A 26,077-nucleotide genomic window follows, 5' to 3' on the forward strand; every position below is an offset into this window, starting at 1 on the left:
CAATTCAAGAAGATTATTCATTTTCTATGTAAAATATTGCTCTTTTAGATAAATGTTTGGGATTTGAAAAAAATCTGAAAACATTGGTTTATTACAGGGGTTCTCATTAGAATCACCTGGGGGAACTTTTCTTGTGAACAGTTGTTCACAAGCTTTAGTGTGTAAGAGAATCACTGGAAGGGCTTGTTAAATCAGAAAGGCATCAGCCCCAGATTTTAGGAATCACACAGTTGGGAGTGAAGCCGAGAATTTGTATTTCTACGTTCTTAGGTGATGCTGCTGGCTGCTGGCTCCCTTGGCTATCCTTTGAAAGCCAGTTTTAAAATGTAAGACTCTCCGGGTTGAATCTACAGAGTGATTCACTTGGTGTGAACCTGGGATCGATCGTTTTATACCCGCCTTTCCATTCTAATATGTACCCAAAGTTGGGAACCTGGATAGACTGGTTTCCTGAAGTTACTGAGTTTGGGACCCAATGAATCTACACATTCCTTTATGTCAGTTACAATTTTACGGGCATTTAAGGAAATTGACTTAATAAGTAATTGGCTGAAAAAAACCCACCATTGCGATTTGGGTTCAAAGTAATTTGGCTGCCTTCCTTTGGAAGGCCTTTCCAACCCTCCCCTGGGTATTTTTCAACACCAAGGTAGAAACCTTACTTGCAAAACTCCCAGAGGTTGTGGGAGGAAAGGTCTTAAAGAAATGGGGTCCATTTGAACCCCATCTGCGTCCTCCCTGGGTCCATTTGGGCTTGCCTAGCCACTTGCAGTTCCAAGTGAGCTGGGCATGCTCAGTGGGCAGGGTCGGTTTTAGGGGGTGCATCTGGGAAGCCTGCTGCTCTGCAGCGGGGCTCTCCGCCTCCCCCCACCTGTATGAGGCTGGACCTGAGGAGCCAATGCTCGGCATCCCACCTTCTGGTGCTTGGGCTTGGCCTTCCCTGCGGGTTCCCGCGCTGACATTCAGCGGGCAGGTCAGGAGGCCGAGCGCGCCTACAGGAGCGCGCGGGGAGAGCCCGAGCGAGGGCTTTGGGCTCTGACGGCCTGGTCCCAGGGGTCCACCCGTTTCCTAGAAGCGTTTCTAGGCCCAGGGAAGCCTTTCTGCTGAGGAAGAGAAGCCAGATTCGGGGGCGGGCGGCGAGAAATCAGGTAAGCCAGCCTGCCAGCATGCAGACGGTCAAGAGTCTCCTCTCTCCGGGACAGGTGGCGAGGGCGGCCCGCGTGGGGAAGGCAGAGGCAATCGGAACCTCCCCCATATTCCCCAGGCCTAGACGAGCCCAGGCTTTCTTGTCTGCCAGGCGGCCGACAAGGCGGGGCGCAGGGCAGGAACCGCAGCCAGGGGCGAGGGCCCGCGCAATGGCGCGCCGCCGCCCCACCCGGCGGGACCCGCGGCCGCGTGTCCTCGTCCGGTCACGTTCATTGGGCGACGGAGACCTCGATCGCTCGCCACCCGCTGGTTCGCGACGCTTCACCCCCTACCCCGGCCCCGGCTCCCGCCTCCACTTCCGTGTCTCCCCGCTGGGCCGGAGAAGCCTGGGCCCGAGGAATCTGGGCTGGATGCAGCGGTCGCGCCGCCCAGGCCAACCCCTGGGGAGGGAGGAGGAGCAGGAGCGGGAGGAGGAAGTCGCGGGAGAGGCGGGGGTGCGGCGGCGCGGGGCGCGTCGGGTTACACTGGCTCGGGCTGCCGGGGATTGACAGCCACGCGCGCCTGGCCGCGAGGATCAGGGCCGAGGGTCTGGTTCGGGGGGAGGCAGAGACTCCGCCCCACCGGGAGGAACTGTGCGCTCCTGCTCTCCCCTCGCGCGAGAGGATCAATCTCAGGTGTGTGCTTCCTGGGCGACCCCTTTTCCCCGCCCCCAGGATCATAGGGGAGAGCGGTCTCTTTCCGACCCGCGTGAGTCCCCTAGGACCCCGGTGTAGGGTGGGGTGGTGGCGGGGTTCTTGGGAGAAGATTGAGAATTTCTCCCAACAGAAGGTGGCCTCCTTCTCAGGCAGAGTTTAGCTCTTTACATTTTGGAGGGCGGTGGGGTTAAGATACATTTTGGGCAAGCGTCGGTAGCTAATTGAAAGTTTCCTACAAACTTTTGGCTTGTGGGTGTCGCTTCTCTGATGAGAAGGACTGTTGCTCCCTTCTGAAGCAAGGGAGGGAAAGATTCTAGAACGGTGCTGAGGCTCTCTTTTGAGAACCTTGGGTGCTGGAGTGTGACAGTTATAGGAGGAAATGGAAAGTGTACACCGATGTACTTAAAGCAGCCTCCTCTCTCCATGTAGTAGCGTCTCTGAGCAAAAATAGATTTGCAGAGTGCTTTGGCAGAAAGGTGTAGCCCTGTGAATGAAGTGTTGCTCTTACCACTTAGTTTCTAGACAGCCTTCCACCTTATGCGCAGGAGGATTCACTCCCCAACCGCCTTCCTTAAGAGTTTCCAAGTAATTTACAAACACAAATTCTCAGTCGTAGTGACATGGGCCAACCCACACTGCACATCACATTATACGTATCATGGGAGGCAGTTATAGAAATAGCTAGCTAACAGTTAATTTAGTCGACTTATAAATAGTCTTGTATAAATAGTTGAGGGAAGGAAGGGTAAGTTACACCGTTTGTTGCTTTAAACAAAACTGTTAGAATTTTGCATATGTTTCAAGTTTAAGAGTTTGTGAAGTTTATTTTTGGACCATGGAGGATAATGGGAATGGCCACACTGGGGCCAGGCACTTCCTGACTGCTCCCAGCTACTGTGATCTTGCAGGCTGTCCAGTGAGAGCTGGGTGCCATTGCCCAATGGATACTATACGCAACCTGGGGAACTTTATGATGTGGATATTGAAACCACTCTGTGATCCTCTTAAGGACATATGTCAAGTTACAATGCTCCCTTGATTTTTAAAAATCAGCTTTTCAAATAAAGCATTACCTTGGTAAAAAGTGGATAAAATATGGAATTTTAGGTTTGACAGACAACATAGGTGGAGCTGTCCTGATTTCTCACATGGTCACTTAGTAAAGAAATTCTGAGCAGCATTAAAGTGCTACTTTTTCCCCCCTTTTGGGGGAGGGGTAGAGGGAGAGGGAAAGAAATCTTAAGCAAACCTATGCCTAGTGCCTAGCCAGACACAGGGCTCAGTCTCACAGCCCTGAGATCATGACCTTAGCCGGAATCAAGAGTCCGATGCTTAATCCACTGAGCCACCAAGGTTCCCCCTTCTCTCTGATTTATTAAAAGATGTATTGAGGGCTCAGTAATTGACAACAGGGCTACAGTTACCAGTTGTAGTGGGTTTTACCCCCTCCTCCTTTAGTTCATGTAACTAATCTCATTAAAGCTATTTAAAAAGATTTGACTGTCGCTGTAAGTAAATCATATTGGCAAACTATTACAACTCTAAAATTATTCTGTTGGGTTGTTTTCTGTCTTTCATCCCTGGAAGGTAAATTCTGTGAGGAGGATTGGTCTGCTTCACTCGCATTTCTGTTCCTAATGTTTAAAGTGGTGACTAGCTTGTAATAAGTGCTCAATAAATATTTTCTCAATGAGTGACTGAACTGCGGGACAAACTCTAGCTGAGTGTAGTTGGGGGAAGAAAATAAGACCATGGCCTTAGGTAAGTTATTCAAACTCACCGAGCCTCAATTGTCTCATTGGCAAAATGTGGATAATAGAATATGATATAGCACATGTAAAACTGCTAGTGATGTTAGGTGGTAGACTTCAAAATATTATCTCCCTTCCTTCTTATATATTTTTCTTTATATATTGAAAAGGGAAAGACTTGGACAAAGAATAGATAATTTAGCTCCTGCAAATTGTGCATGAATTATCCAGGCATTATACCCTTTACTTTGTGTGTGTGATTGAGAGGGAAGGTGGCTAGTGGCAAGCCCTTATTATAGAGGGAAACTATTTTCCAGATGAGTATCTAATTCCCCCCCCCCCTTTTTTAAAGATTTATTTATTTGAGAAAGAGAGCATGTGAGCAAAAAAGCAGGAGGGGCAGAGGGAGAGAAAATCTCAAGCAGACTCCACGCTAAGTGCACAGCACATCAAGGGGCATGAGGTCATGCCCGGATCCAAATCCAAGAGTCAGATGCTTAACTGACTACGCCACCCAGGCACCCTCTCCTCTTTCTTTTTTATTTATTTTATTTATTTATTTGTTAGAGAGAGAGAGAGAGAGAGCGCACACAAGCAGGCAGAATGGCAGGCAGACGTGGAGAGAGAAGCAGGCTCCCTGCCAAGCAAGGAGCCTGATACAGGACTTGATCCCAGGACCCTGGGATCATGACCTGAGCTGAAGGCAGTGGCGTAACCCACTGAGCCACCCAGGCGTCCCACTTCTTTCTTTCTTTCTTTTTTTAATGTGATGATGTTTCTGCTTAGGTTTTTCAAACCTTGGGTCATTCTGCTTGTCAACACTAGGATTCACTAGGTTGTTTAGTCCTGAAACAACACTTCAGAAAGAGCCTTAGATATAAAACACATTTGGGGCACCTGGGTGGCACAGTCGGTTACGTGTCTGACTCTTGGTTTCGGCTCAGGTCATGATCTCAGGGTGGTGATCTCAGAGTCATGAGATCGAGCCCCGAGTTGTGTTCTGCACTCAGCCTGGGGTCTTCTTGAGATTCTCTCTTCCTCTCCCCCTGCCCCTCCCAGTTGTACGCTCTCTCTCTCTCTCTCTCTCTCTCTCTCCAAAATAAATAAATAAATCTTTTAAACAACAACAAAAAAAGAAAACATTCAATCTTGAACAACATGGGTTTGAACAGTGTGGGTTCACTTAGATGTGGAGTTTTTGTTTTTTTTTTTTAATAAATACAGTATGGTTTTGTAAACAATTTTCTTTTTCTTATGATTTTCTAAAAACATTTTCTTTTCTCTGGCTTACTTTACTATAATACAGTATATCATACATATAACATGCAAAATTTGTGATAATCCACTTTGTTTTCAGTGACGCTTCTGGTCAACAAGAGTAGGCTATTAGTAGTTAAGTTTTTGAGGAGTCAAAAGTTATATGTGGATTTTCAACTATGCAGGGGGTCAGCACCTCTAACCCCTGCCTTGTTCAAAGGTCAACTGTATATTTAACACTTGGCTTCTTGAAGAAGTTTTCTTTAGGCTTGTGTAGCATTACAGAGTAGCAAGTGCTAGAAGAAGAAAAAGTATGGTCATCTTGCTTTTGAGAGAGTTAGAGTTTAACAAGGTAAAACAGTTAGACACCAGCATGAGATCTTGCATAATCATATGCCCATGGGTAGAATGTTGACTTCAACTGTGCGGTTATGCCAGGGAGATGTTAATATGGGCTCAAATAGTTGAGACAGTTTTGTGGTGAAGAGAATGTCATTTCAGCAACAGAGAGACCTATAGTTTCCTGAAGATTACAGCAAAGAGAGGTCATGATTGTATCAAGAATGTTCACTATTTTGTATTTCACTGCATTAAAAAGCCAGCACAATCCTTTGCTTTCAGACAATCCTATGTGGAAAAGTATTAAACCTAAAAACAGTAAAATTCTGGATGTGCACTAAATATTACTTTTCACTGTATCTCTGAGTTTTAAAGCTCAGGATTGGGGTTAGAAATTGTAACCCTTCATTTTTACCACTTCTACCACACTTACATAAAAATGTATAACATGGCCTGCCTGTTACATTATCCAGCTCTATCTAATGGGATATATTTTTCATCTGATGTTTCTGGGGAAAATTACTAATCATCAGGTTTGGGACTCCTACACCTGGCTAATTTTAGGACTGTTATTTTGGGAGATAAGGAAGGACTGAATGGAACTAAACTGAGAAGATTATTAATGTGTTTTAGATGCTAATTCAAATACTTAGATAATTCCATCAGGACTCATCCCCCTTTGAGATAAGAAGAAATGGTAAATTGTGTCCTCAAGGAAGAAGCAGCTAAGGAAGGGAGTATTGTACAGTTCCTTGTTGACATGATGGGGGAAAGAAATGCAGGAAGGAGAGATGATTAGATTCAACTAATCTAATTATCAAAAGACAAGGGCTAAGGTGGCTGTAACCTAGGACATCTGTAGCAACTGTTTACTTTGAACATAAAGTTTTGTTCCTCTTGTATATACCCATCTGGCCTCAGCGGCCACTGGTAGATACAAAGTTAGTAAAAGACTTTCTAAGCATAAGTCTCCAAGTCATGGTGAGAGGACATCTCATTTGATAGCAAATTCTAGAAAACTAATTTTCAAAAAACAACCTCTCTGTTATGGTTTGTGGGGTCTGCTTTCCTCTCTATATTGTAAAAACTTTTTATAGTAGAATGTAAGCAGGTAATCAAATATGAGCTTCCGCAGAGGACACACTACTCTGGTAGACCTCTTTCTGTATTATCTGACCAGGGATTGACCTCAGGGAAAATTTAAGGGAAGGGAAACATGGGAGCCTATGGTTTGCATACCTGAGAATGTTTAGGAACTGACTATGACCAGAGTTTGTCCAGAACTCTGATTTTATGTCCTGACATGAATGTGACCATGGGTTTTTGTTTATTTGTTTTTTCTTGTTTTCCAAGATTTTTGCCTTTTGTTGGAGGTTCTTAATGGCTCTTTGTCTTAAATATTTCTTCTTAGAGTATATCTGTGTTCTTTCCCATTTTTCAGTTGAAATTTTTAAGTTGGTTCTTTCAAAATCAGATTTCTGATTTATGCAGCAGGTAAGACATGGTTTCTGATTTTAATGAGGTCAAGCTGTGGTTTTGTTAGTTCATTAAAATTAGGGGGAAGAAACTAATTAATAGAAAATCTTTCCTTCCTAACTAAAATTTATTGTGACATACATAATAACAAAATTTTAAAACTTTATTTGGGAAATTTTTAAAAAATTTTCTGACAAAATGAAATTGTTACTGATTTACTTTATTTTTTTAATAGTGAGATATGGGGCATCTCAGTGGCTCAGTCAATTAAGAGTCCAGCTCTTCATTCTGGCTCAGGGCGTAATCTTGGGGTCACGCAATCAAGCCCCATGTTTGGCTCTGTGCTCGGGGGGAGTGTGCTTCTCTCTCACACACACACACTCTCTCTCTCTCCCACTCTAAAATAAATAAATCTTTGCAAAATTTTAAAAAACAGTGAGATTTGTTAGGGTGTTTTTTAAACAACGACTTTAAATTTCTTAAGCCTCATATTCTTTAAATAGTGGTGTGTCCTCCCAACATGACTTGGAGACTTATGCTTAGAAAGTCTTTTACTAACCTTGTATCCACCAGTGGCCGCTAAGGCCAGATGCGTATATGCAAGAGGAACAAAAGTTTATGTTCAAAGTAAACAGTTTGGGAACATTTTAGTTAAGATTTTATACCATTATTATTTCAGTAAGATACAATAAACTTATAAATGTATTTGAAAAGTGATAAAAATAACATAGCTTATGGTATTAGGTTCTCAAAAGCCGTTCTCCTTTTATTTAAACTGGATAAAGAACATGTTTGTTGCATTGTGGTGATGTCAAAACTGCTTTGATCATTCCACTTTGCTCCACTCTTCCATGGGTTACTCTGATCTATTGGATCCAGTTCCAAATATTTGTCTTTGAATTTACAGACCTCTCTAGTCATGCTCCAGTATTAAGGTTGTGTCCTTATCTTCCCTGGGATCCAGCCACACTGGACTACTTGGAATTCCCTAAATCTGTCTTCTTCCTACTGCTGTCCCTATACGCATGCTTTTCCTTCTACTTCACCTTTTTGAAATTCTGTCAGTCCTTGAATGTCCTGACCGTTGGCTTACCGGTATCATGGTGCTTTCTCTCACCGCTCCAGTCAGAAGTGTTTTGTACATTTCCTAAATCATTCAGTTGTTCTTTTTATGCCACTCTCAAGTCTCTCATTTTCTCTTGTATAAGCTAATTACTTGAAAACGTGTATTATTTCCTTTTCTGCAGAATCTGCAGAATTTTCTGCAGTTTTCACAGAATCTTTAGAGCAAGAGCTGGATCTTACACAATTTGGTAGATTTCACGTGCTCAGCCCAGATGCCTTGCACATGGGAACACCTAGGTAAACAGTTTTTTGAATGAATGATCACCTTATGTAATTCCCTTATCCTTTAGTTTCTCAGGAAGCATGTGATAGAAATGGGTTGGGTGCGATTGGAGAGCAGATAACATAGGCAGTTGTATTCCAGATAATCAGTTGGACTGGATAATTCAAGCTTTCTGTTTTCCAGGCCTCCCCTTTTTCTTTACAGATTTGGCACTTTTGATAGCCCAAAACACCGTATTTAGGAGGAGGAAAGGAAATCTCTGCAGGTGAAGCGAAGTTATGAAAGCAATTCCTGAAGAAAATGAATCTGCAAAGGGAGAGTTTACTTAGTATCCACTGGTGGCTCCCTTCTTTTCACCAATTTCTCCCTTCTCTCTCACCTGCCTGCCTAATCCAGTCTCTTAGAAAAAGAATCTGGAAAATTAACTCATAAAAAGAGGAGTGATAAAGTTAACTTGTTACTTTATCAGAAGACTCTGGATTCTGAAGGGACAAAACCTTGACTATGATTTATATAAGCTAGGAGAAAGAAACTTTGGGGAGCACTGGTTCCCTGAGCGTCCCCGAAGTCACTGTCTAAGCCACTTAGGTGTGGCTTTGGTCAGTTTCTGTACCTTTCAGTTTCTTCCTCTGTACAAGGAGGTAGATTACGTGAATTTTAAGCCCATAAAAGCATGAAGTATTTTAGTACTCTTGTCTAAGGTGAGGCCGGCCTTGGTCAGTGGATTCTGTTCACTGCTGGACTCTTGATCTAACTTTTTCCCCAAGTCTGGGATCTCCTTACTCCCAGTCTCTCCAGATGTAGCATTCATATGTGGAGGATGCTGCATTCTCTGCATCGCCCTCCCTGGCTTATGCTCATAGGATCTGTTGCAACAAGTCTATTTCTCTTCCTTCTCTCATCATGTTTGCTATTAGTAACCCCTTACCCCCATCCTAACACACCCTTAAGTAGCTGGGATATTTACCTAAAAAAATGTTTTCAGGGTGCCTGGATGGCTCAGTGGATTAAAGCATCTGTCTTCGGCTCAGGTTATGATCTCAGGGTCCTGGGGTCGAACCCCAGATCGGGCTCTCTGCTCAGCAGGGAGCTTGCTTCCCCTTCTCTCTGCCAGTCTCTCTGCCTACTTGTGATTTCTGTCAAATAAACAAATAAAATCTTTAAAAAAAAATATGTTTTCACAGAATTTTAAAATAGAAAAAGGGTTAGAGATCTAACCCAACTCCTTTTATTATGAATAATAAATAGTAACTACAAGTATCATTTACTGAGCAATCATCATTTCCTAGGCGCTGTGCTAAGCACTCGGCTTAAATTATTTCATATAGCAGCAGTGAACTGTTCTATCAGCGGGGAAACACAGTTCCAGAGAACTTAAGTGACTCACTCAAAGCCACGTAGTTATTTCCTTTTATGACTGAAACTCCCTTGAAAACTGTGTTAAGAAATAATAAAATCAAGGGATAATCCTTCCAGTATTTCTACTGGAGTGGTGATGTCAAAACTGCTTTGATCATTCCATTTTGCTCCACTCTTCCTGCTTTTTGTTGCTCTGGATTCCACTGCTTGACTCATTGAGCTTTGCCTTTTAACACTTCCACTTCCTAATATTTTACCCTGTGGCTTCAGAGTTTTCACCAGAGATGCTGAACTGGTTCAGAGATCAAATGCCTAGCACAGTATGCCTGCCTAAAATAGTACTCCTTTTTATGTGACGTCTAGGAAACCATGATGTTGTGAATTAGTATCAATGGATGCGGAAACAACCTGCAACTTAGTGGTAATCTGCTTTTCCCACTACTGCACCTGGGTGTGCGAATGCTACTGGGGAAAATGAACACAGTCATGCAAATTGGAGGTCACAAATTCATGTCCTCCATCGTCAGCCATGGGGCCGTTCTTTGATCTGTTTTTAGAAGACACCTTTTCCCCTTTTCCGCCATAGTTTACCAATCTTCAGCATTATCTTTGAGCCTTTTACCTGGCCTGTGCAATTTTTTTGTGCCAATGTACCATGGTATTTCAATACTTTATTAAAAATTAATATAATGGTCAAGAATAAATCTGATTTAAATACATAGGAAATATGCAAAGTTGTTTGGCCTCTTAATCGTTCATTCATTTGGTTATATTTCCCAAATGTTATGAAGCATCAAAGATTTCCAGATTTAAAAACCAAAGTTCCATTATTTTTCAGTATTTCAAGTCATTTTCTTATGTGTATTTCTGCCTGAATAGAATAAAATAAGATAAAATATGTTTTATAGTTAGAGCTGAGCTGATGAGCTTTAAATTTATTTATTTATCTATCTATCTATTTATTCATTTATATTTAAATTCAAGTTAGTTAACATATAGTGTAGTATTGATTTCAGGAGTAGAATTTAGTGATTCATCACCTACCTATAACACCCAGTTCTCATCCCGACAAGTGCCCTCCTTAATGTCCATCACCCACTTAGCCCGTCCGTCTCCCCTCCAGCAGCTCTCTGTTTGTTCTCTGTAGTTAAGAGTCTCTTAGTTTGCTTCCCTCTCTGTTTTTATCATATTTTATTTTCCTTCCCTCCTCCTGTGTTCTTCTGTTTTGTTTCTTAAATTCCACGTGAGTGAAATCATGTAATATTTGTCTTTCTCTGACTGAATTATTTCACTTAGCATAATACCCTCTAGCTCCATCCACATTGTTGCAAATGGCAAGGTTTCATTCTTTTTGATGGTTCAGTAATAGTCCCTGGTGTGTGTGTGTGTGTGTGTGTGTGTGTGTGTGTGTGTATACCATTCTTTCTTTCTTAGCTTTTTTAACTTATTTGACAGAGAGGTACACATAGAGAACACAAGTAGGCAGAGCAGCAGGCAGAGGGAGAGGGAGAAACAGGTTCTCTGTGGAGCAGGAAGCCCGACACCGGGGCTCTACTCCAGGACCCTGGGATCATGACCTGTACTGAGGGTAGCTGCCCAACCAACTGAACCACCCAGGTGCCCTTATATACCACATTTTCTTTATCCATTCATCAGTTGATGGACATTTGGACTCTTTCCATAGTTTGGCTATTGTTGATAGTGCTGCTATAAATATTGGGGTGCATGCAACCCTTCAAATCACCATTTTTGTATGCTTTGGGTAAATACCTAGTAGTGCAATTGCTGGGTCAGAGGGTAATTCTATTTTTAACTTTTTGAGGAACCTCCATACTGTTCTTCAGAGTGGCGATGCTAACAGCCACTTACTGTGGCTCCCACCAACAGTGTAAGAGGGTTTCCCCTTTCTCCACATTCTCGCTAACATCTATCATTCCCTGTTGTTAATTTCAGCCATTCTGACAGGTGTGAGGTGGTATCTCATCACGGTTTAGATTTGCATTTCCCTGATGATGAGTGAGGTTGAGCATCTTTTCATGTGTCTCTTAGCCATCTGGATGTCTTCTTTGGAAAAGCGTCAGTTCATGTCTTCTGCCCATTTCTTAACTGGATTGTTTTTTGTTTTGTTTTGGTTTTTTTGGTATTGAGTTTGGTAAGTTCTTTATAGATTTTTGGATAATAACCCTTTATCAGATACGTCATTTGCAGATATCTTCTCTTAGTCCATTGGTTGTCTTTTAGTTTTGTTGATTATTTCCTTTGCCGTACAAAAGCTTTTTACCTTGATGAAGTCCCAGTAGTTCATTTTTGCTTTTGTTTCCCTTGCCTCTGGAAAAAAGTCCATTTCCTCATCAGATAATTGTTCGTAGTTAGGGCAAACTAAATTGTTGAGGGATCTGAGAGTACATAAAAGCACATATGTGACAGATGTTTATTTCTTGGTCATATCATACTCTTGATTGGTGAATGACTTCATGATTTAGACACCCTGGAACCTTTCAATGATTTTGCCATTCCTTAGAGCTTTGTTTTCAACTTTATCCAGTTAGTGGAAGGAGAAAGAGAAGAAGTGTATCTACTTTCTAAACACTTGGTGTTGCAACGAATGCATCAGTTCCTCAGATATACCAGTGGCCAGAATTCAGGTACACAACAAAGGGAGATTGGAAAATGTAGTGTAGCTGGGAGCCAAAGAGACTGTGTGTTTTTGGTGAAGCTGTTCCCTTCACAGTGCTTTGCATCCTATTATACTGAGAAAAAAGAGATTCAAGATATCACGTCAACTGGTATATTTTGGTCTCCATCATTAACTACCAAGTTAGAGGTAGAGTTATTCAAAGTTGGTGCTTGCAACCATACTCAGATCCCCCTGTTCCTTTAGCTGCCTTCCTCTCTGAAATTTCTCCATGTTCACCTGTGTTTTAAATATTTGTAAGAATGCTCAAGATTTTCCCATCATAGAAGCACATAAGACCAAAAACCAAAACTATTCCCTTACCCTATACTACCCTCCAGCTACATGCTTACTTTCTCTTCTTTCAAGCTATGTTTCCCCAAAGTATATTGTGTATGTTGTTCTGTTTCCTCACCTTCCATTCACTCCACGGCTGTTGCAAATTTGGCTTCCACCTTAGATGAATCTGTTACTCTATGATTATTGGTGCCCCCCTTATTGGCAAATCAATGGGACCATATTACTTGAAATATCTGTGATTCTGCTGATTCCCTCCTTTGTGAAGTTGAACTTTCACTAGGCTAGTATGCCATCTTTTGGACTTCTCTATGTGGATCTCTTTGGCAGGTTCTTCCCCTTGATATTGGAGTTCCTACGGCCTGTCCACTGTCTTCTCACTGTAGAAGCTCTCTTCACCACCAAGTTCATCCATATCCCTCATTTTAGTAATTCCCAAATCAACATCTCCAGGGCACCTGGGTGGTTGGTTAAGTATCTGCCTTCTGCTCAGATCATGATCTCAGGGTCCTCTGATCGAGCCCTGTACTGGGCTCCCTGCTCAGTGGAAAGTCTGTTTGTCCCTCTGCTTCTTTCTCCACTCATGATCTCTCTTTTTCTCTCTCTCAGATAAATAAATAAAATCTTAAAAAAAAAATCTGCATCTCCAATCAGACCTCTTTCCTGAATTTAGATTCAGTGAGCATTTCCACTTGGATATCCCACAGTCTAGATGGGACTCATCATCTCCCTCTATCCTCATCCTAATGCTCCTCCAGTGTTTCTCCTCTCACTGGAATGGCACCACCATCCTTTCTCCCCTCTATACCATCCATTCATTTGTTAAATTTATCATTCACCTAATATATGTCAGGCATTTTTCTACAAATTAAGATTACAGTGGTGTATAAAATAGGTACAGTCTCTGGTTTGTAGAGTTTATTTGCAGGGGTGGGGAGAGAAAGAAAGGAAATAATAGTAATTAAATAAAGAAGAGACATATGAGATGATGAGAACTATGTGGTTATTTTGAATTTGGACGGCTTGGGAAGTCCTCTCTGAGGAGCTGACATTTGGTCTGGGTCCTGAATGACCAGGGGGAGTTAGCTGTGCAAAGATGAGGAGCAGAGCATTCCAGGCTGAGAAGACAACTGGTGCCAAAACTAACTGCGTTCTTGATAAATTTGATGGGCAGAAGAAGGTAAATAAACCTTAAACCTAATGGGTGAGAGGGAGAGGTATCTGTATTAGTTATCTGTAGCTGCTGTAACAATTTACCATAAACTCATTGGCATAAAACAACAGAAATTTGGGGTGCCTGGCTGGCTCAGTCATTTGGGCCTCTGACTTTTGGTTTCATCTCAGGTTGTGACCTCATGGGCTGTGGGATGGAGCCTGGCATTGGGCTCCCTGCTCAGCGGGGAATCTGCTTGAGAGTGTCTCCCTCCCATGCATGATCTCTCACTCTCTTTCCCTCTCTCAAATAAATAAATAAAATCTTAAAAAACAGCAACAAGAACCCAGAAGTTTCTTCTCTCTTATCTCTTAGTTCAGGAGGCCAGAAGTCCAAAATCAGGATCTTAAATCAGGATGGTGCCAGGTTATGCTCCTTTCTGAGGTCCTGGGGGAAAGTCTGCCCTGCTTGAATGCTGGTGACTCTGGGCATTCAGTAGCTTGTGGCTGTATCACTGCAACCTCTGCCTCTAGGATCACCTTGCCTTCTCTTCTGCATGGGTCAAACCTCCTTTTGCAGCCCTCTTATAAGGTACATGTGACTGCATTTGGGGCCTACCCTGAGAATTCAGGATAATTTCCTTATCTCAGGATCTTTCACTTGATCACATTTGTAAAGTCTTTTTTATTGTTGTTGTGGTTGTTGTTGTGTAAGGTAACACTCACAGCTTCCAGGGTATGGGATGTGGATTGCGTTTGGGTGCCACTATTCAACCTACCACAGTATCCAGGAGTATCTTTGAAAAGTAAGCAAGGGTCAGGTCTCATAGGGCTTAATAAGGCAGGATAAGGCATTTAGATTTCATTCTCTGGTGATATAAGGTATTAGAAGATTGTGTGCTGGTAAATGAAGCAATGTGTTTTTGCAAAAAAGCAGCGTGTCAACTTTTTTTTTCCATTCTGTTGCTCTAAGAAGAGTAATTAAATTGAAATTGATTAATTACAATTTTAAGTCAATTTCAGCCTAGCAGGAGAGTATTCCATAATATTAAGGAATAAGATTTTGTTAAGTAGAGTTGTGCTTTGGGGGACCACAAACTGCTGTTATGTATAAGACCTTTTTTCACCCCCAAGACTCAGTTTTGTTTCTTGGATGTTATTGGTCCCACTGAGAATGCATACTATCCGAGACTGCTCCGACAGGGAAAGGCAGACTGGATTGTGGTTGGTGGGAGAGGGGAGAATGGAAGCAGGACCCAGTTAAGAATCAATTTTAGTTGTCCAACCAAGAAATTGTTATTGTTTGATCTTTTGGGGGTTCCTGGACCCCATTTCAGCATGTGTCCCACATGACACTAGGCAATTCTATCACTACCTACTACCTACGTGGAGACAGCATCAGATTCCATGGGGTAAGAACCAGGTCATATAAGACTGACCTCTGCCCCGCCCCCCCCCCCCCCACTTCAGATTCCAGTTGCAAATCCCAGGCTATTTGTTACCTGTGCTTCTGGCCAACTGTCTAAAGATTGGAGGTTCTAGTGACCACCTCCTTAGTTGTGGTTAGTCTGCTAGAGTGGCTCACAGAACTGAGGTCACCTGAATGACTAAATACATGTTTCTTATAAGTCATTATACTGAATACAGAGAGGCATTGTGTTAAAGATGAAAAGAACTGAGTAGATTTAGGATATGTTTTTGAGATAGAGTTAGTTGACTGAACTTGCTGATAGATAATTATCTGGAGATGGGAAACAAGAATCTAGATAAAGGCTTACATTTTTTACTTGTGCAAAACTTTTTACTTGTGCCATAAGCTGGGAAGGGAAGAGTTGGGAGAGAAGCAAGCTTAAGGGAAGATAGAAAATGCTCTGTTTTGACTGTGTTAAGTGTAAGGCACTTATTAGATATTCCTTTGGAGATACGTTAGACAATTGGATAAATTGAGTTTGGAAGGTTCTGGGAAGGGTATTGGCTGACAATACAGAGTTAGGAGTTATTTGCATATTGATTTTATCTGATACTGGATAGAATTACCTATCAGGAATGTGTAGATAGAGAAGGAGGTCATTGGGGCACTGTTTTATTCAGAAGAGGAGTTGCCAATGGGGTAGGAGGGAAACCAGGATAGTGTGGTGTCCCTGAAGTTAAGAGTTCAAAATGTTTTTAAAAGGAGATGTTTCTGCTGTGTCAGTTATAGAGATTACATTTAGTGAAATGAGACCATTTGTGATTTTGACAATTTGACATATACTTTAAGTAGAGCGAGGCTGGGGCAGAAGCTTATTTAATTGAGTTGTGGAAGCAGAGACAGTTCTTACAACTCTTTCAAAAATTTTTGTTGTGAAGAAACACAGAGGGGTGGAAAAGTTCTTAGAAGAGATATTGTCTTAGGACCAGAAAGTAATAGAATGCATTTATGTAGAGAGGAAATGATGGAATAATTAAGTAGAGAGGAAAAACGGATGAAGGCAGGGGAGAGTGATGGATAATAATTAGAGTACAATTCCTGAAGAGCCAGGACGGGAGGAAATCCAGGGCACAAATGTAGAGGTTAGTCCTTACTAGGAACAGGGACATTTCATTTACAGTAAAAGGAAGGATTGTAGAAAGAATGGGTACAGTGGCTGATATGTCATGGTTTGGGGGTGGGAAGTTCTTCCCTAATTGCTTCTACTTTCATAACAAAGTGTGAAGTTGGGGTAGAGAGAGGTAAAACAGATTTTGGAAAAGAAGAAATAGCTATTTTAAAACATTCTGGGAAATATAATAGTATTGCTGATCAATGTAGATTTTTGCAGCCATGAATTTGAATTGAGCCTGGCTGGGGTTGTGTTTTGTGCCAGGCAGTTTCTTCAGCTGTTAGGGGGAGGTGTGGAGCAGGAAGATCGTTGGGTTTAACCAACTTGAGGATCTGCCAGGTAAGAATCAGGAAGAGAGGAACAAGTACTCACTTACAAGGGAGAGGTTCCAATGATGGACTTTGAACCCAAGCTGGGCAGAAAGAGAAGTGAGGGTGTAACTGATAGTGGAAAAATGGAAGGGTCAATGGACTGGAAAGCCAGATAATGCCAACAAGATGTTGGGATGGAAATACCAGAATAGATGAGCTGGAGACAGAGAAGGTAGTGGTTACAGTGTGGGATGCTTGAAGCTGATGTCTCCAAGCTGGTGCAAGTAATCGTGAAGCCAAATCCAGGGTTATGGCAGGGAGGGTCATGGCTGAGGCAGCATCAAAGAGATCATCAGAGGTGCGGTGATGTAGGAATCCAGGCTTCCATGTAGATGCAGAAGACAGCAACGATGAGGACACTTATGTCTGGAAAGGAAACAGCCAGGTGCTTAGGTGCAGTAGATGGGGGAGCCACAGCAAGAAGGGGTAATAGGTGATAAAATCTAAGGACATGAACTTCAAAATAGGTAAGATTTGAATGAGGACAGGGAACTTGGAAGGTGAGCTGGATGGACATTTAGTTCATCTGCAGACTAGGGGATTTTTGAGATTGGATCAAATTCTTTACAACTTAAATGGAAGGAGCCTAACTTTTCTAAGCCTTAGGTCTGGAGCAGCCTCCTGGGGGCCTTTGAGGAAGATAGACATTAACTCTTTAATCACTTAATCATTGGAATGTCCCAGGAAAGGGGCTAGTTATCACCCAGTTCAGAGGTGTTTGATATTTTAGCCTTAGGTACAGCCATTCCTGTTTATACTGGTGGAATATCAGACTTAAATGTGAGGGTATTAAGTCACTTCTTGACGGGATGCTAAGAAAATGGTGTTAACTGGCTTCAGCCTTCAAAGTTCAGGTTAAATCTTGCCTTCTCCAAGTTTTTAGAACCTTCAGAGGAGGGGGCATTGTGGTGTGTGCTGAGGGTAGAGTTTGAGTTCAAGAGACAATGGGAAGGAAGAAGGGCTGAGAAGGTGAGAAATGGGGCAGACTGGGCTTCTGGTGATGAGCAAGAAAAATAGAGGATTGTGCAGCATGCTAGGATTGGTTGGTCTCCTTGGTGTCTCAGGGGAGGCTGGGTGCAGACTGTGTGGCAAGCGTAAGCAAAAGCCTCCTCAGAGTATCTGTAGGCATCTGGTGATGGCTCAGTGGCCAGATGGGGACAAAGGCCTCCTTGGGGACTGCTTACAAGTGGCCGGAAGCATCAGGGGCTCTGAGGGCCTCTTCAAGCCCAGATGGTGGTGTAACGCCTGGGGAAGTGCCTTCCATTATGTGGCAGAAGCTAAAGAGTGCTGCTTCGGGGGGCAATCATTTTAGCAATTTTTCCTCCAGAGCATATTCAGACTCTGTACTTTCCACTCCATGGTCACTGTCTTTGGTTTAATTTGGACCCTTAGGAGTTCGTGTCTGGATATTCACATCCAGTCTCCTGATGTCCTGCTCCCAGGATTTCCCTGCTCCCATTCTTATGTCCTTTTACGTTATCTCCAAACACTCCTTCAGGGAGAAGGAGTGTTTTAAATTCAAATGTGATTCTATCTAAGCCTACTAGGAATGTTGTTAAGGATTCATATAACATGTATAGATTGACAAGCATACTCTTTATAATGGAGTATGCAACCAATAAAAATGCTTAAAAGCCTTCCTTGGCAATCTGTTGCCTACTGGAAAAGAGCCAAAATCCTTTGAGTGACATGTAAGATCTCCAGAGATGCCCCCCTGCTTGTCCATATGGTCTCCTCACCTCCTCACTTAGGATTCCTGCATATTGCCCTGTGCTCTAGGCATACCACACCCCCTTATTCTTGAAAATACAGTAGTCATTTGTACCATCATATCTTTGCTCATGTTCACCTGAGACCTGGTGAACCTTCAACATTTGAGTTAATTATTGTTTTCTATACAGCCTTCCCTGATGATATTCCCTACCGTGAGTAATGACTCACCTAGCCCCTTGTCCAAGCCTTACTGGTATCACTGGTATTTGTTTTAGAATCTTCTTCTCTAAGCTATGCATTCCTTAAAGGCAGAAACTATAAATGATGCATCTTTATTTACTCACAGTTTAATATACTAGGTGCCCAATGAATGTTTGTTGAATAAATGAAAATTCAGTACCTGTATGAGTTTACATATTGCCTTTCTGTTGTGAAATCTACATTATATTTTCCTGTATCCTTTTTTGCTTTCCTTCAGCGGTGGAGGCGAATTTTTAGATGAAGCAGAAGGTGAATGCACAAGAGAACTGGTGGCTGTGTGGTTAGTTAGGATGGGAGGAAGATGTCGTCCTGTGTTCTTTTTCTTTTACGCGGTGAATCTTGTTTCCTTAAGTTATCCAGTGATTTTGTTCACCACTGTCATCGTTTTGCACCAGGTTGTAATTATTAATGTTTTTAGTTGCACACTCCAAGGAATACGGACACCAAACCAACTCGGTTTCGTGGTAGTGTTTAAGCATGGTTGGTCAGGCAGTTTCCAGTGCCCACTTGCAACTTCGCAGTTGGTATGTGGAGCCTTTGGGAGCCTTGATTAAAATGCCCAGTTCCTTCTGGGCCTCTTCAAACCTTGGTTTCCTTCATCCTAGCAAAGGAACTGATTACTTACACATAACAAAGAAACAAGAGAATGTAAACCAGACATCAAGAGTAAAAGCCTATTGAGTAAAGGGTGGGAAGGGCACATGTGAAGTGTGAGGTGAGGTGGTGTCACTCCTGAGTGTAGACGGGAAGGAATGGTGGAGGGGGGGGACAGCAAAGGTGCATAGAAGGGCAGTGGAGTCGTCTCAGGGGGATGGAGGGGATTCTGTGTGCATGAGTAAATGTGGTTCAGGGAATTCAGTGGGCATGTTGAGCATGGCTGTGTGTTGAGCATGGCTGGTGTGCATTGAATGAGTGACCAAAAAAACCTGAACCCTTTCCCCAAGCTCTTGCTGTAAGGTTAACCAAAATTATGGTACATATTTTTACATCCTGAAATCCAGACCATCATCCTAGAAGGAATACATTCTTGAGAAATATCTCCTTCCTTCCTTCCTTCCTTTCATTCATTCATTCATTCATTCATTCTTTCTTTCTCTCTCTCTTTCTTTCAAGATTTTATTTATTTATTTGAGAGAGGGCACAAGCAAGAGAACACACGCAGGGGGAGCAGCAGAGTGAGAGGGAGAAGCAGGCTCCCCGCTGAGCAGGGAGCCTGATTTGAGCCTGATCCCAGGACCCTGGGATCGTGACCTGAGCTGAAGGCAGACCCTTAACTGACTGAGCCACCCAGGCACCCTGAAATATCTTTATTCTTTGAAAAAATATTAGACTCTGAGATTGTTGTGATAGAATTTTGCTTTATATTAGTATTTTCTGTGAGGTAGATGGTGTTCAGGGTTTGTGATAGGGCCAGAAAGCAATTTCTCACCTCCCTGAACTAAATGTGAATACCAAGAAGTATTCTGAATAGAGGACAAAAAAACACTCTTGTGTTTTGGGTCAAAGTTGACTTGGGTTAACTCAGTGACTTGGGTTAACTCAGGTCACAAACCTTTGATCAGGCCCCTTCCGGGGAATGTTCTAAATGCGTGAACTGAAGGACTGGGAAGAGCTGTAAGAACACAGGACTCCATGTGATTGGAGCCTGATCTAAATGGAAGAGCCTCTGCCCCACTGTGGCCTCTGTAACAGGTAACCCTTGGCCTGGAATAGATAGAACACTTTGATAGAACACTTAACAAATATCAAGATGCCTTCTATTCAAGGGCACGTTTATCTTGGGAAGAGATGCTAGAGATGTCGGAAGAGGCCTACCTACAGTGTTTTCAGGGAAGTGATGGGATTCATTTCCCTAGTCTTTGAGTCTTAAGTGCGTTTGCTTGGTCAGAGTCTAGTGCTGCTTAGGCCACAGCAGGGGGATGACCCTGTGTAGACTGGCTGTTTTTGTCCTCTCCTCTAACCAGTCTTCTCTGTCACTCCAATTTGGCCTTGCACATGTGGGAGCCCATTGTAGGTGCTCAGTAATATTATGTATTAGCAAGTGAGAGTTGTTGGTCATACATGTATTTTTACATCTCACTTACATTATCTCAATTCTTAATCTAACTTGTGACATAGATGAGCTTTTTATGGATGAGAAGGTGAGGCTTGCAGTCAGGCACACATCTAGGAAGTGGCTCAGTTGGAATTCAGACCAGTCAGTGCTCTCTGATTCAATGTCTCCGATGGCCCTGACACCAACTGCCTTCTGCAGAGAATATTCTCCTGACTGGTCAGCAACAGCATTTGTATATGCCAAGGACAGCACCCTGTCACTAGAAGGACACAAGACACAGGGCATTAGCGGTATTCCTGCATGTGGCCACTGAATTGTCACAGGGTGGGGAGCGGTGGGGAAGGTTGGCCCCGGAGGTCCTTTCTCTGTGTCTGTGGCCTTCCTTCAGGGCCTGGCACCATGGAGCCCCCCAACGGGTGTGTTGTTGGCTGAAGAGATTCTACCCTGACAGAGTTCAACCCTGGGGCACACCAAGTTCCAACATTAGGATCAGCTTTGCAGTCATTGGCTTGATGAGTTGCTGGGATTTCTGATGTTGTGTTAAACTTTAAATCCTTGAGAGGATGTACTATGAAAAAACTAAAAATTCAAGACTAGTTTAGGTATAGTTTCACTCAGGCTTAAATAGTTATGGTGTCAGATGCTTAAGACAGATTCATTCTAGTTAGGGTGGAGACTGTTCTTCAGAATAAGGTAGATAATCCTGTGACAGTATACAGTTGTTGCTTCAAGATTCCTAATAAATTGTAAAGGCGAAGTATTTTTTTCCTTTCTTTGTCTGGGTCTTTTACTCTCTAGTTCATTAAAGATGAGAAAAGTTGTGTAACACAAAAATCACTCAAGTAATGATCAGATGATATGGGATTTAGTCAAATGTCAGCTTTCTGTCTGCCTGGTGCTCTTTAGAGTTCTCTTTCTTTCTCTCTCCCTCCCCTCCCTTCCCCTCCCTTCCTCTCCCATCCCCTCCCCTCCCCTCCCCTCCCCTCCCCTCCCCTCCCCTCTCCTCTCTTCTCCTTCCTACGCTTCCCTTCCCTTCCTTCCTTCCTCTTTCACATATACAGTTTTATTTCTTAATAGAAGAATAATACATGCCCATCTTAGAAATTTTGCAAATGGTGCACACAAGGAAGAAAAGTAAAAAATGACTTGCAACTCTCCGATTCAGAGATGAGAATGTAAACATGTTTGGATATATCCTTCTAGTCTTTGTGTGTGTGTGTGCACACACATGTGCACACATATACTTTATTTTTTCACACATATACTTTTTTTACTTTTTATTTCAATTTTTTATTCACATTTTAGTTAACATATATAGTAAAATTGGTTTCAGGTGTAGAATGTAGTGATTCATCACTTAAATACCACACCCAGTGCTCATCACAAGTGCCCTCCTTAATGCCTGTGACCCATTTAGAGCATCTCCCCTCCATCAACCCTCAGTTTGTTCTCTATAGTTAAGAGTCTCTAATGGTGTGTGTCTCCCTCTCTGTTTTCATCTTATATTATTTTTCCTTCCCTTCCCCTATGTTCATTGTGTTGTTTCTTAAATTCCACATGAATGAAATCATATTTGTCTTTCTCTGACTGACTTCTTTCACTTAGCGTAATACCCTCTAGCTCCACCCATGTTGTTGCAAATGGCAAGATTTCATTCTTTTTGATGGTTCAGTAATGGTTATATATATATGTATATATATACCACATCCTCTTTATCCTCTTTATCCATTCGTCAGTCAATGGACATTTGGGCTCTTTCCATAGTTTGGCTATTGTTGAAAGTGCTGCTATAAACATTGGGGTGCATGCACCCCTTCAAATCAGGATTTTTTAATTCTTTAAAAATAGAATTTTTAAATTCTTTAGATAAATACCTAGTAGTGCAATTGCTGGGTCATGTGGTAATTCTATTTTTGAGGAACCTCTATACTGTTTCACAGAGTGGCTGCACCAGTTTACATTCCCACCACAGTGTAAGAAGGATCCCCTTTCTCTGCATCCTCACCAACATCTTTTGTTTCCTGAGCTGTTAATTTTAGCTGATCCGATAGATGTGGGGTGATAGCTCATGGTGGTTTAGATTTTTATTTCCATGATGATGAGTGAACTTGAGCATTTTCATGTGTGTGTTAGCCATCTGAATGTCTACTTTGGAAAAGTGTCTGTCTATTCATGTCTTCTGCCCATTTCTTAACTGGATTGTTTGTTTTTTTTGGTGTTGAGTTTGACAAGTTCCTTATAGATTTTGGACACTAACCCTTTATCAGGTATGTCATTTGCAAATATCTTCTTCTACTCCATTGGTCATCTTTTAGTTTTGTTGATTATTTCCTTTGCTGTGCAGAAGCTTTTTATCTTGATGAAGTCCCAATAGTTCATTATTGCCTTTGTTTTCCTTGCCTCTGGAGACATGTCTACTAAGAAGTTGCTGCAGCGGAGGTCACAGAAGTTGCTGCCTGTGTTCTGCTCTAGGATTTTTGATAGTTTCCTGTCTCACATTTAGGTCTTTCATCCAATGGTCCAGTTTCATTCTTCTGAATGTGGCTGTGCAATTTTCCCAACACCATTTGTTGAAGAGACTATCTTTTTTCCACTGGATACTCTTTCCTGCTTTGTCAAAGATTAATTGACCATAAAGTCCAGGGCCCATTTCTGGGTTTTCTATTCTGCTCCATCGATCATGTGTCTGTTTTGGTGCCAGTACCATACTGACTTATACTGTCTTGATGACTATAGCTTTATAATATATCTTAAAGTCTGAAATTGTGATGCATCCAGCTTTTCTTTTCTTTCTCTTTTTTTATTTTATTTATTTTTCTTTCTTTTTTTTTCTTTTCTTTCTCTTTTTTTAAATGATTTTATTTATTTTGAGAGAGAGAGAGCAAGAGTGAGAGAGAGCAAGCAGGCAAGGGACAGAGACAGAGCAAGAGAGAGCTTCTCAAGCAGACTCCATCAGAGTCCAGAGCCCTATATGGGGCTTGATCTCATGACCCTGAGATCATGACCTAAGCCAAAATCAAGAGTCAGGCACTTAACCGACTGAGCCACCCAGGTGCTACTGGCTTTTGTTCCTAAGATTTCTTTAGCTATTCGGAGTTCTTTGTGGTGCCATACAAATTTTAGGATTATTTTTTTCTAGTTATGTGAAAAATGCTGGTGGAATTTTGATAGGAGTGCATTAAATGTGTAAATTGCTTTGGGCCTTATGGACATTTTAATATTTTCCTTCCAATTCACGAGCATGAAAAGTTTTCCTGTTTCTTTGTGCCCTCTTAAGTTTCTTTCATAAGTGTTTCATCATCTTCAGGGTATAGATATTTTACTTCATTGGTTAGGTTTATTCTTAGGTATCTTATGGCTCTTGGTGCAGTTGTAAGTGGGATCAATTCCTTGATTCCTCTTTCTGCTGCTTCATTATTGGTGTATAGAAATGCAACAGATTTCTGTATGTTGATTTTATATCCTGTGACTTTGCTGACTTTGTGTATCAGTTACAGCAATTTTTTTTGTGGAGTCTTTCAGGTTTTGTACATACAATATCATGTCATCTGAGAATAGTGAAGATCTGACTTCTTCCTTGCCAGTTTGGATGCCTTTTATTTCTTTTTGTTGTCTGATTGTGGAGGCTAGGACTTCCAGTACTATATAAAATAACAATGGTAAGAATGGACATTCTTTTCTTGTTCCTGACTTTGGAGGATGATATTAGCTGTCACACATGTAGTTTAAAACAGAAATACAGACACCCACACAGAAATTCTGTTATATCTACTTTTTTCTCTTCATAATTAATTTTTACTTGTCTATTACCCTATCTCTATCCAGAGTGTAATTTAACCCAGAAAGAATTAATTTCTAAGCAATGAAGAAATTCTAGAATGTTTAACTTATTTAGGCTGTCCTCTTATATCTAGAATTTTCTTCAGTTTATTATAATTATTACCAGCATAAACATGTTGTGTTTTCAAGTCATAGTGGGGTAAAAGGATGTTGATGGCAGTCATTCGGTTGGCATGGTGAGTGATCTTCTCCCATTTTCCAGTATAGATGGGGATAATGGCAGGAGGCCCTAGAGAGCAATAGGGCCAGAGTTATGGGATCTAGCAGTGCCATGAAAAAGGAATGTACAGACAATATCAGTCTTCTGTGTGGGGAAATTGAAGTCCAGAAAAGTCAGGTGGCTTTATTCAGGCTGAGATTGTCATAGGGTTGGGGCGTGACTTGTGTTGCTAAGTGCCCATTCTGTGATTGCCCCAGAGCCCTCAGCTGCCCCAGTCTGGGAAAAAAAAAAACATGCTGCTGGCGGATGCCAAACTAATGACCCAGGGGTTGGCATAAGTGCACTGGGTGAGGTCAGGCCTGAAGCTCGCTGCGTTGATGTCGGAACCTGGAGTTTTGACAGGAATCCTATTATAAATGGTATTTTGTGAGTCCCTTGCCTTCTGACTGCCTCATGGTAAGAACACAGGCTCAACCTATGGACTAAATTTTTTGGATTAACTTTGGGTTATGCTTAACATTATCTCAAAATTTATGGTTGAGAAGAGGCTGTTGAGCATAAATTGCTAACGTGCTCTGCTGATTTCCATCCACTGTGAGATTTGACTGACAACAGTGCGAGCCTAGCCCACTGGGGTCTGGTGAATTATATCTGCTCAGCCAGAGTGTTTCTTGAGCTGGAATTGAAATGCATGGCCCTTTAGTTTCCAGTGTGATGCCAACACTCAGGCAATTGACTTTTGCTCTTCAGTCTCCAGCAGGGGGAATATTATGAAATAAAATGGGGAGAGGCCAGGCATCCTCAAGATTTAAATCCATAAATATAAATAACTGTAATTAATCATATGCCATCTCTCTTGTCTATTAAACCTATACTCAGTGGGTCAGTAAGTTTCACAGAGCTCTTTAGCTTCCTGCCTGTGGTTGGTGATAAATATCCCGGGTGCCTCAGCTTGTTGAGATGTGACCCGGGGTTCTTTTCCAACATGGGTCCAAAATCAGTTCAAGATATAATGAGTTGGGGGGCGGGAAAAGTCACCTGCAAAATATCCTAGCCAAGGGGGAATAGAAATATAAAAAAAAAAATGTCTAGTGTTGGCATTTGAGAGGCTCTTTCAGTTGACACTCTCTGGCCTTTGTTATCAGCTTGCTAGACTGAGGTTATGGAACAGGCTTTCAAGTGTGTAAGTTCAATAGATATTTATATTCAAGATTATCCCTGAAGTATTTGTTTTCCTGTTACAGAATACTGTTTTTGATTGTGGTTTACATTTTTTAGTGTTTTCTCATGTGATTTATTAACTCTTCCTTTCTTTCTCTCCATTTTCTCCTTTTTTCCTACTATCATCTACTCATTATGATGTCCTTAAGAAGAAATGACTGCTGTAGAGGGGCCTGGGTGGCTCAGTTGGTTAAGCCTTTGATTTCTGCTCAGGTCGTCATCTCAGGGTCATGGTCTCAGGGTGAGATCGAGCCCCCCCACACTGTGCTCCATGCCCTGTGAGGGGTCTGCTTGAGGTTCTTTCTCTCTGTCCCTCCCCTCCACTTGCACATACTCTCTCTTTCTCAAATAGATAAATCTTTTTTTTTCAAAAGATTTT

The 26,077-nt window shown here is 42.0% G+C and overlaps 1 protein-coding gene across 2 annotated transcripts in view; it reads left to right on the forward strand.

Moving 5' to 3' along the window:
• The first annotated feature begins 1,040 nt into the window (after positions 1–1,040).
• The window catches only part of LOC111145161 (glycerol-3-phosphate dehydrogenase 2), a 140,098-nt gene continuing 115,061 nt past the window's right edge, over positions 1,041–26,077 (forward strand). Inside the window, exon 1 of one of the 2 annotated variants that reach the window (XM_022499864.1) lies at positions 1,041–1,148. The gene's annotated coding sequence lies outside the window, so the exon portion shown is untranslated. Of the gene's footprint in view, positions 1,149–1,773; positions 1,821–26,077 lie in introns of those variants that run through there. The other variant, XM_022499873.1, reaches the window with a different exon arrangement.

The sequence above is a fragment of the Enhydra lutris genome, unplaced genomic scaffold (assembly GCF_002288905.1).
Source record: "Enhydra lutris kenyoni isolate GAN:26980312 unplaced genomic scaffold, ASM228890v2 scaffoldscaffold1, whole genome shotgun sequence".
In the NCBI taxonomy this organism is placed as follows: Eukaryota; Metazoa; Chordata; class Mammalia; order Carnivora; family Mustelidae; genus Enhydra; species Enhydra lutris.